The 12,426-nt window shown below is 34.3% G+C and overlaps 1 long non-coding RNA gene across 3 annotated transcripts in view; it reads right to left on the bottom strand.

Moving 5' to 3' along the window:
* LOC147915216 (uncharacterized) overlaps positions 1 to 12,426 on the bottom strand; it is a 104,931-nt gene that overhangs the window by 78,932 nt on the left and 13,573 nt on the right. For all 3 annotated transcript variants that reach the window (XR_015554399.1, XR_015554397.1, XR_015554400.1), the window contains one exon: positions 4,182 to 4,289. This is a non-coding gene — a long non-coding RNA (uncharacterized LOC147915216). The remainder of the gene's footprint in view (positions 1 to 4,181; positions 4,290 to 12,426) is intronic.

Raw genomic sequence — 12,426 nt, 5'->3', positions numbered from 1 at the left:
AAGTTAAAAAGTTGGGAGATTTTATATATATATATATGTATTACAATATATACATAATTATATATATGATCAAATATATATATTATAATATATATTTGATCATATATAATTGACTACATATAATCAATATATTACATATGTAATATACAATGTATATTATAAAATCATTTTATTTATATATACAAAATTATATATATTTCATATAAAAATCATATATCATTTATATATTTTTAAAATTATTTATATATTGTGTAAATATAGATAAATAATATAACCATTTATATATATATTATATGTATAAATTCAACCTATAATTCCAAGAAGTTCAGCAAGTCTCTAGCAGAGTAAATACAAAGTAATCTATACTAGGAATATCCTCCTAGTGGCTATGACGTGGGTAGTGTGGGTACACAGTGGGTGAACTGCAAAAAATTAATAACAGAGAAAAAATCAACCCAAATTCTATATTTGGTCAAAATATTTTTTAAAAAGTGAGGGTGAATTCAGGGCATTTCCAGGTCAACAAAAGTGGAAAAAAGTTGCCAGTGGAATTATACTTCAAACACATTAAAGGAAGTTTTTCAGGGCAATGGAAAATAATGCCAGATGAAAACTTATATCTATATGAAGGAATGCAGAACACCAGAAATGGTAAATGTGTGTGTAAATATAAGCAACTATATTTTGTCTCTTAATTATGTTAGAAAATAAGTATAAGTATGGAACAAAGCAATAACATTGTAATTTAGCATCTTATAAAATAAGTAGATATATAATATTTGACAATTACAGTCCATGGGAAGGGAATGACTGAAATTATACTGTCAGAAAGTTCACAATGTCACATGAAATGGGCAATATTAATCCAAAGTCAACTGGGTAAGTTAAGCTGTATGTTATAATCCTTATAGCAACAATTTAAATAATTACACAAAGACATGTAGCCAAAATGTCAATAGTGAAAAGTAAATGTAAAGCTAAAAAATATACACTTTATGCAAAAGAAGACAGGAAAGGAGGAAAAGAACAAATATAAATGGGATGAATAAAAAAACAAATAGAATGATGATAAGCTTAAACCTGATTATATCAACAAAATATATTAAATATAAATGGAATAAACACTCAAACTAAAAGGCAGAGATTTTCAGACCAGATATAAAGTTAAGAACAAATGATATTTTGTCAACAATACATGCATAATTAATAAAAAGACAGAGGCTGAAAGTAGAAAGATGAAATGAGGTGTACCATGCTAACAGTAGGCCTAATAAACTGGTTTGTTATTATCAATATCAATGTAGACTTTAAAACAAACAGTATAACTAGAAATAAAGAACATTTCATAATGAAAAAGGTTAATTTATCAGGAAGACATCATCATCCCAAATGTGCATGTTCCTAAAAAATGAGCTCAAAATACAAGAAGCAAGTCTTGAAGAATAAATTTCAATGTAATAAAATATTATAAAGTATGTTTACTGGCCACATTAGAATTAAATCAGAAATCAATGACAGAAATAATTTAACAAATGTTTGAAGATAGAATAGTACCAATTTCACCCAAAGTTTTTCAGATTATAGAGTAGGAAACACTTACCAAATTGTTTTATAAGAGAGCAAAACTCTGATAATAATTTATGATAAGGAGATTATGAGAAAAGAAAACTATAGACCAATATCCTTCAGAAACAAAACATTAGTAAATCAAATCCAGTATTGTTTAAAAAGGGTAGTACGGCATGACCAAATGCTATTTATCTCAACAATGTAAAATTGATTTAAACTTCTAAAATTAATCAATATTTTTCACCACACTGAGACTAAAAATAAAATGACAATGGTTATAGAAAAAGCATTTAACAATATTCAATACCCATTTATAATTAAAAGCACAATGCAAACTAAAAATAAAAGAGAATACAAGAGAACATTCTAAGTATAATATAGGGTTTTACCAAAAACTCTATAGTTACTGTTATACTTGGTGAAATATTGAATGGTTCCCACCCTAAAATAGGAAATATTACATGAATGTGAACTCTCACACATTCTTTTAAACATTGTACTGCAGCTCTTAGCCAGTGCGATAACACAAGAAAATTAAATAAAAGACATAAACATTGAAAAGGAAAACGTACAACTCATTATTCAAATACTATATGATTATTTACATTAAAAAGTCTAAGTAGTCTACAAAGTGACTACTGTAACTACTAAAGGGATTCAAGAATATTGCAGGTTACGAAGTCAATATATAAAATTGATTGTGTTCAATGTCCATTTATGATGTAACTCTCAACAAATTAGGTATAGAAGGAATATACTTCAACATAATAAAGGCTGTATATGACAAGCCCACAGCTATCATCATATTCAATGGTGAAAGGTTTAAAGATTTTTCTCTAAGATCAGAAGCAAGACAAGGGTGCCCACTCTTGCCACTTCTATTCAATGTAGTATTGGAAGACCTAGCTAGAGCAATCAGGCAGGAAAAAGAGAAAAAGGCATCAGAATTAGAAAGGAAGAAGCAAAATTGTCTCTATTTAAAAATCACATAATTTTGGGGCCTGCCCAGTGGCTCAAGCAGTTAAGTGAGCGCACTCCGCTGTGGCGGCCTGGGGTTCGCTGGTTCGGATCCTGGGTGTGCACTGACGCACAACTTGGCAAGCCATGCTGTGGGGGCGTCCCATATAAAGTGGAGGAAGATGGGCACGGATGGTAGCCCAGGGCCAGTCTTCCTCAGCAGAAAAGAGGAGGAGTGGCAGATGTTAGCTCAGGGCTGATCTTCCTCACAAAAAAAAAAATAAATAAATAAAGTAAAAATAACATAATTTTATATATAGAAAGTTGTAAAGACACCACAAAAAACTGTTAGATCTAATCAACAAATTCAGTAAAGTTGTAGAATACAAAAGCAACATACAAAAATCAGTAGCGTTTCCAGGCCGGCTCTGGCTTAGGGGTTAGGTGTGCGCGCTCTGCTGCTGGCGGCCTGGGTTTGTGCACCGACGTGCATGATGCGCCGCTTGTCTGGCCATGCTGGGGCTGCGTCCCATGTACAGCAACTGGAAGGATGTGCAGCTATGACATACAACTATCTACTGGGGCTTTGGGGGAAAAAAAGGAGGAGGATTGGCAATAGATGTTAGCTCAGAGCCAGTCTTCCTCAGCAAAAGGAGGAGGATTAGTATGGATGTTAGCTCAGGGCTGATCTTCCTCACACATACACAAAAAAAAATCAGTAGTGTTTCTATACGCTCACAATGAATTATCTGAAAATGAAATAAAGATAACAGTCCCATTTACAGTAGCATCAAAGGCAATAAAATTCTTAGGAATAAATTTAACCAAGGAGGTAAAAGATCTCTATACTGAAAACTATAAGACAACGATGAAAGAAACTGAAAAAGACACAAATAAATGGAAGATACCCCATGCTCCTGGATTGGAAGAATTAATATTGCTGAAATGTCCATACTACCCAAAGCCATCTATAGATTCAATGCAATTCCTATCAAGATTCTAATGGCATTTTTTACAGGAATAGAAAAATATCCTAAAATTTATACAGAACCAAAAAAAGACCTTGACTAGCCAAAGCTATCCTGAGAAAGAACAAACCTGGAGGCATCACACTTCCTGATTTGAAACTACACTACAAAGCTATAGTAATCCGTATGGAACTGGCATAAAAACAGACTCATAGACCAATGGAGCAGAATAGAGATCCCAGAAATAAATCCATGCATCTACGGTCAATTGACCTTTGACAAAAGAACCAAGACTATTCAATGAAGAAAAGATAGTCTTGTCAATAAATTGTGCTGGGAAAATTGGATACTCACATACAAAAGAATGAAACCAGACTCCTATCTTATACCACTCACAAAAATTAACTCAAAATGGATTAAAAACTTAAATGCAGGTTTCCCCCTCTATCTGAAAGTAGAGTGTTCCTATGAAACCTTTCATAAGCCAAAATGGCATAAAGCAAAAAGGCAATTACCATTAATTTATATGGGAAAAATTTTTGAGCATTCCTAGACCCAAAAAATAACCTAGCAAATAACACATAAAACCTAAAATAACACTAACGTATAGTAAAAGCGGGAATGATATGACAAATACACAGCCTATGTAAACTAGAAATAATGTACATATACTGTAGTTTCACTTACCAGAACCAGGAAGACAGAGAGCACACTGGAAAGCTAAGAGGTGGTGGTGGTTATGATGGGGTGGTAAGCTGAGTCGTTGGAGGTTGGGGTGGTGGGAGGTACAGGAAACTGAAAGAGAGGAAGAGGGTCATCTATTAACATCTCGTTGTCATCTGAATCCATCAGGGCAGATTGGGCACTAATGTCTACACCGTCTTCTATGTTTGCCTGCCTCAGTGGTGAAGGTTGAGGCATGTTGTCTGCTGTGTCTGATGTAGCTGACGTGGAAGGCTTGAAATATGACAGTATGCTTGACTGCTTAGCCTCTATAATGGCTTGATGCCAAACAAATGCTGAATGCTATTTTTGCTTTTGCCTTTTTTCGTTAAAGCAGAAATCCTCTCCATATTTCTCTTGGTTAGCAAAAATGGGTACTAATGTAGGTCTTTATAAAAGTGAAGTGGTGTAAAGCAAACATTCAGATAGTGGGGGGAACCTGTGTAAGACCAGTGACCATAACTAGAAAATAACACAGGAAAAAGCTTCTTGACATAGGTCTTAGCAATGATTTTTTGGCTATGACATCTAAAGCACAAGCAACAAAATAAAAAATAAACAAGTGGGACTACATCAAACTAAACAGCTTCTGCACAGTAAAAGAAATGATCAACAAAATGAAAAGGCAACCTACAAAATGAGAGAAAACCACTCATCTGATAAGGAGATGATATTCAAAATATAAAAAGAACTCATATAACTCAATAGCAAAAAAAACCCAAACAATCCAATTATAAAATGGGCAGAGGAACTGAAAAGACATTTTTCCAATGAAGATATTCAAATGGCCACAGGTACATGAAAAGGTGCTCAACATCATTAATCATCAGGGAAATGCAAATTAAAACAATGAGATATCATCTCATGCCTCTTAGAATGGCTATAGACAAGATGTAAATGCTGGTGGGATAAAGGGAACCTCGTGCATTGTTAGTGGGAATGTACATTGGTGCAGCCACTATGGAAAATAGTTTGGAGGTTCCTCAAAAAATTAAAAATAGAACTACCATATGATCCAGCAATTTCACTTGTGGGTATACATCTGAAAGAAACTATCCGCAATCACTATCCAAAAAGATATCTGCACCCCCACGTTCATTGCAGCATTATTTATGATAGCCAAGACGTGGAAACAACCTACGAGTCCATCAACAGATGAATGGGTAAATAAAATATGAGATATATATATATATATATATATATATGTAATGGATAATAATTACACACACACACACACACACACACACACAATGGAATACTATTCAGCCATAAAAAAGAAGGAAACCCTGCTATTTGTGAGAACATGGATGGACCTGGAGGGAATTATGCTAAGTGAAATAAATCAGGCAGAGAAAGACAAATACTGTATGATCTAATTTATATGTGGGATCTAAAATCCAACTCATAGAAACAGATCAAATTTGTGTTGCCAGAGGGGGCAACACAGAGGGGATAAGGGTGGGGAAATTGAGTAAAGGTGGTGAAAAAGTATAAACTTTTTGTGGTAATCATTTCACAATATATACATATATCAAATAATTATGTTGTATACCTTAAATGTATACAATGTTGTATGTCAATTATATCTCAATAAAACTGGAAGAAATAAAAATAAATAAAATCAATTGTAGTGTTGTATATAATAATTGAAGAATGAAATTTAGAAAAAATACCATTTATTATAGCATAAAAATATAGCTTTTAGTTGTTTTATATTTATATTTAAATGCAACAAAAGATGTGTAAGATCTCGCCACAATAAACTGCAAAGCAATGTTAAAGGAAATTAAAGAAGAACTAAATAAATGGATAGATATAGCATAGATATAGTCATATAGTCATGGATAGATATAGTCATAGATTCAAAGACTCAATATTGCTTAGATGTCAGTTTTCACTACATTGATCTACATATTCAAAACAACTCCAATCAAAATCTCAATAGACTTTTTGTTGGTAGAAACATCAAAGTTGACTCAAAAATTTCATAGAAAACCCAAGGATCTATGCAAACCTGTAGGACAATCTTGAAAAAAAAAAAGAAAAAGATAGAGGACTCATATTATGGAATTGTTGTCTTTTTATAAAATTTTATTAAAAAAGATTGTATGGGTTTTGCCTATGGAAAGACAAGATCAATGAAACATTATAGAGTAGAGAAAAAGACCCATATTTATTTGGTCAGTTGATTTTCAACAAGCTCTCAAGGTAAATTCAATGCAGAAAGGAAATTTTTTAAATGAATTAGTTAATATTCCTCAAAGGATATGTCCTGATAAAGCCATTGTAAATTGAAAATGCATTTAATACATCAGATTATTAATGTATATTATTAATGTATATTATTAATGCATAATTATTATACATTATTATTGTATGTAAGTATATAGTATATTATTAATGTATAATGCTCAGAACACTTACATTAGTCTATACTTGGGCAAAATTATCTAACACAAAGCCTATTTTATAATGGAGAGTTGAATATCTCATGAAATTTATTAAGTACTATACTGAAAGTGAAAAATAGAATGGCTGTCAGGGTACAGAATGGTTGTAAGTGTGTTAGTGTTTACCCTCCTGATCATGGCGCTGACTGGGAACTGAAGCTCACCACCGCTGCCCAACATCAGGACACAGTATCCTACTGCATATCACTAGCCTGGGAAAAGATCAAAATTCAAAATTCAAAGTATGGTTTCTACTGAATGCATATGGCTTTCCCACCATTGTAAAGTAAAAAAATCATTAAGTTGAACCATAGTAAGTAGGGGACCATCTGTATACAAGAAAAGAAAAGAACTTTGATCTCTCCCTCACACCATATGCAAAAGTGAATTCAAGAGGGGACAAATTCCTGAATATAAAAGCTTATATTTAAAATAGTAAAAATTTTAGAAGAAAGCACAGAAAATTATTTCTGGGGTTGATTAGGGTGCTTGATACTAGGATATGTATATTTGTCAAATGTATCCAAAGTATGCTTAAGATCTGTGTATTCCATTGCATGTGAATCTTATTCAAATGAAATTTAATGAGGTAGGGCAAAGATAATGGACACAGCCCCAGTGTGATAAGCCACTGACAATTAGCTGAGAAGCTGGTGCTGTCAGATTCCATCCACTTCCTGGCAAGAGATGCAGTCTAGACTTCCCAACTGCCTGAAGACGTTAGTATGTGTAAGAGAAGAGAAAGAAAGAAAGAAAGAAGTATGTGAATATTGATCTCTGCATTGTAGTTGTGTAAATCCTGATATCTTTCCTACCTCCTGATTCCTGCCTACCTATAAACAACTAAAACCAAAATGAGTCCTCCACACTAGATGGCGACATTGATGACACTTATAGCATTAATGAATTATTCTAGAGTGTCCAAAAATGAACAGCAAAGTGTTGGACTGTTATAATCTGTCCCAGAGTGGGTGATTTTAGCAATATTTTGCTCTTGAGCTCCATAAATTAATGGTTAAGGAATGGCTATGAATCCCATGCTGGATAGTCCAGGCTGGGGTTCATAGGCCATGAAGGGCATTTCATTGGTTGGCTGGATGGTGTCTGGATAGTCCAATGGTTATTCACAAAGTGTAGTAGGAAAGCTTCCTGGCAGAGATGAAAACTTATTGCTACGATATTGAAAGATATTTGGCAGTTAATAATGCAAAAGAATTGAGGAAAAGGATGTGGAGGAAAGTGTTCTATCTAAATCATTTTAAAATATAAGGTATAATCTGGTTCTTCCAAAGGAGATATATATTTTTTAAACAATATTTTTGTCTGTGTCTTAATCTATGTCTTTTTATTTAAAAATAAAATTCTTTCCTGTATATCTATATGAAATTACAGCATTTAGATGACCTATGTAAACTTAGCATAAATTCCTAAAAAATATATATTCAACATATCTATCCCTCATTTCTTTGTGTCTCCAAAGCCCTTTGTTGACATTTTCATTATATCAGTTACTGTAGTCCTTCTTGTATTATATGTAGTTGGTTATTTATTTGCTATTTTCTTTAAGCCACAAGTTCCTTTTGGTAAGAATGTAGCATGTTTACTTATAGCACACAAAGAACATAGTGCTATTGTAAAAGTCAGTAGGCTCGTGAAAATGTTCTGCTTCTCTATTTCTCTGCTTTATTAATCTTACCTATTTGATATCTCCTTAAACATAAAATAATAGTAAGCTTAGTTTAATCCTATTATCAGACTTTTACTTTTTCCCTATGGAAACTCATATCGTAGATAAGCCAGTTAACCAGTCTGAATCATAATAACTGAAATGTAAGATGATTATTTTACAGTTAATAGTTTCTATGGTTTATGTCTGAAGCAACCACAGAAAAAATATATGTATTAATTGCTTGAAGTTGACACTTAAAATTTAAGGAAGTAGAGAAGTATATAACGGTGAATGAGTAAATTTGATTTCTTACTTAAAGATAGATAATGTGGGAGATCAAGATTTGGCCATCCTAAAATATATCTCTTTACCTTGACTGTTTTCTCTGAGAGATATTTGACCTCCCTCACTAACTGCCTAAAGAATTTGACATGGTGGCTCCTTCCTGGAACAGATCTTCTATCATGATGGCTGTAAAGATAATGTAGGATAGAGGTTACAATAGGAAAGCCACCAAGCCCCTTTTATCAAAAATTCTGTCACTCCCTGACCACATTATCTATAGATGACCCTGAAAAGAATTGTCTTCCTGCCCTCTGAAGTCCCAGACCACTACCCACCCCCAACACGTTCCTCGCCTTTAGCTGCAATACTTAAGCAAGCAGCTTAGACAGAGGGACGAGTTGCTCATTTCTGAGTTTCTCCCATGTATACATGTTATTAAACTTTGTATTATTTTCTCCTGCTAACCTGTCTTGTTAATTATTTGGCCAGCCATAAGAACCTTAAGGAAAAGGGCAGAGGGAGATTCTCCCTCTTCCCCCGACAATAATATAAGAAATTCAGCTTTAGATAATTTATTTTAAGAAAGTAAAGGACTGCAGTTTTGACTTCCTGAAGGAATTTTGTTTGGGGTAAAATGTTGTACTAATATTGTGTGGCTGCTGTAACAAATTACCACAAACTCACTGGCTTAAAACAACACAAGTCTGGAGGTCAGAAATAAGAAATATTTCTCATTGGGCTAAAATAAAGATGCCAGCTGGGATGCACTCCTTTCTGGAGGCTCTGAGAGAGAATGTATTTTCTTGTCTTTTCCAGATTCTAGAGGCTGGCAGCATTCCTTGGCTCAGAATAATTTTCCGATCTTAAGGTCAGCTGATCAGCAAACTTAATTCCATATGCAACCTTAGTTCCCCTTTGCCATGTAAAATAACATATATCACAGATTTTGAGGAGTAGGGTGTGGATATTTTTGTAAGACAATTACTCTGTCTCCCACACTCTGTCCTCTGGCCTCCTAAGATTCAGATTCTTTCCATATGCAAAATACATTCGGCTTGTTCCAGCATCCCCAAAGATCTCACCCCATTACAGCAACAACTCAAAGTCCAAAATCTCATTTAAATTTCAACAGCTCAGAAGTCCTAAATCTCATCATCTAAATTAGATATGGGTGAGACTATGGGTATGCTCCATTTTGGGGCAAAATTTCTCTCCATCGGTAAATTGTGAAATTCCAGAAGCAAGCTACCTACTTCTAAAACATAATGATGGAACAAGCATAAGAACCAATCATAAACATTCCTACTCCAAAAAAAGGAAACGGAAGGCAGAAAAGAGTCAACTGTCCCAAGCAATTTTGAAATCCATCTGAGGAAACTCCATTTAGTTTCAAAGCCAGAGAATGACATTTGGTGTCTTGTGGTTCCACCCTCTGGGCAAAAGGCGTCATTCTCTAGGTCATCCTACCTTTTTCATGAAAGGTAACGTGTTTTTTGCAACTGAGTATTTTTATCAGCCTGTTCTTGACTGTAGAATTTTGAGTGTCTGACAGCCTTCTTTCATTGTGTCCTATCTCTGTACTGTTCAGTTAAAATTGGCAGTGTTTTTGCTTATATAACATTGTCAAGAACCTCTTAGGTCTCCTATGTAGTCACAGGCTTCCACTCCATTAGACATGATGCTCCTGGACAAAATCATCTCTATTTTGGCCTCTGCTGAGATAGTTGAGAGGATCTCTGAGTCATGTGCTTAATCTCTTCAAAGAGCTTTTCTGTGACTGAATATTCTGATCTTTTATCCTTCTAAGATATTAGCAAAAGATTTTCCAGCCACATGCATGGACTTTTCCATGGAGTATGCTCTCCAGACAGTGACTATCTTAGTTTCAGTATCCTTACAGTATAGATAAGATGAGAATTTTCTGAATCATGAAACCCTATTTTGTCTTTAATTGTTCTTTCTTCAATTTATCTTTTTCCACTGGAATTTTATTATGAGCAGAAAGAAGAAATCAGGCCCTACCTTCAACATTATATTTGGAAGTCTCCTCAGCTATATGTCCAATTTCATCATTCATAGCTTCTTCTTTCCACGTAAGTGCGGTAGGCAATTCTGCTAAGTGTTCTGCCACTATGTAACAAGGATCGCCTTTCCTCCAATAGCGTCTTCCTCAATTCTTTCCGATCCCTCACCAGCAGCACCTTTAAAGTCCATATTTCTACCAATAGTCTGTTCATGATGATTTAAGTATATTCTAAGGCAATATGTGTTTTCTCTACCATACTCTACACTTCCTTCTCTGTCCTCACCAGAAATGTTCTTGACATCTATATCTCTACAGTCTGCTAAAGGACACACTAGGCCTTTTCTTTCAAGCTCTTTGAAATTTGTCTGGCATCTGCGCATCACCCAGTTCCAAAGCCATTTGAACATATTTATGTATCTGTTACTGCAGCATCCTAGGTCTGGTAAAAAATATGTATCAATTTATAAAAAACTCACCGGTAAAAAAACAACAAAGTTTATTATCTTACAGTTGTGGAGGTCAGGAACCTGAAATGAATCTTCCTGGACAAAAATCCAGGAATCAGCAGGGCGTTGTTCTTCTGGAAGGTCTAAGGGAGAATCCATTCCTTGCCTTTTACAGCTCTAGGAGCCAACTGCATTCCTAGGTCCATGGCCCCTTCCATTTTCAGAGCCAGCAATGGCTGGCTAAGTCTTTCTCACATGGCATTATTCAGACTCTGACTCTTATTCTGCCTCCTAAGCCCACTTGTAAGGACTCTTCCGACTACATTGGGCCCACCCAGATGATCCAGGGTAATCTCACTATTTTAGCATGACCTGATTAGCAACCTTAATTCCAACTGCAACTTTAATTTACCTTTGTTTGTGATATAACATATTCACAGGCCCATGCATTAGGATGTGGACATCTTCCTGAAATAATATGCCACATCTGAAAGAAGTGTAGCTCTTCTATTAGGTAAAGTTCTCCAAATCTAATTTACCACAGTTGCCAGGAGTGACGTTGTCACAATATTTCTTACCTTGAATATATTTCCTTCTCTTTCTTCTTTTATCTTCAGAGCCAAGCCCAGTGAGTAGCAAACAATAAGCACTCAATTAATGTTCCCTGGATGAAATAACTGATGACTAAATGAGGGAAGGAAGCTGTATTAATTTGAACCCATGTCAAACTTTTGCTTACATACAGTCTCCTCAAGAACATGCTAAATCTGTGTGCTGCACCACGGCTGCCAGTTTGAAACAAAGCATTTTGTTAGATCTCACTTGTTTGTTTCTTCGGGCAGTTTTATTCAGTTTTTAAAATAAATATAAATATTAAACACTAAATAAATATAGTCTATCTATTTAATTCTTTAGGAAAGTAGACTTTAAAGTTACTAATAGAATTCTGTAAAATTCGTAGTTTGGCAATTAAATTACAGAATTTAAACCCAAAAATGAACTTAGATATTGTTTGCTTCAATAAACCAAGTTTACAGATTGAGGACATGAGGTTCAGAGAAGCCAGGTAACTTGACTCTGTCAAATCCTTGTTAGGCTAGAGAAAGAACTAGAATCCTTATCATCTCACTGCCTGTTCTACTTTTTTCCTACTTTTTACTTACCATTTACAACAAATAAAAAACAAAAATTTTGAACTAAATCAAGATGGAAATTTATAACCTAAATTTAAGCAGGTATTTTTGTAACTAATAATACTATCTCATTAAGTTTAGGTCAGTGTTCTCACTCTTATTATTTAAGAAGTGATTGAAGCAAATATTTCATTTCTTAA

Source organism: Ceratotherium simum, chromosome 15 (assembly GCF_057802395.1).
Source record: "Ceratotherium simum simum isolate JZ-2026a chromosome 15, ASM5780239v1, whole genome shotgun sequence".
NCBI classification, from domain to species: domain Eukaryota; kingdom Metazoa; phylum Chordata; class Mammalia; order Perissodactyla; family Rhinocerotidae; genus Ceratotherium; species Ceratotherium simum.
This window is presented reverse-complemented; position numbering and strand designations above follow the sequence as displayed.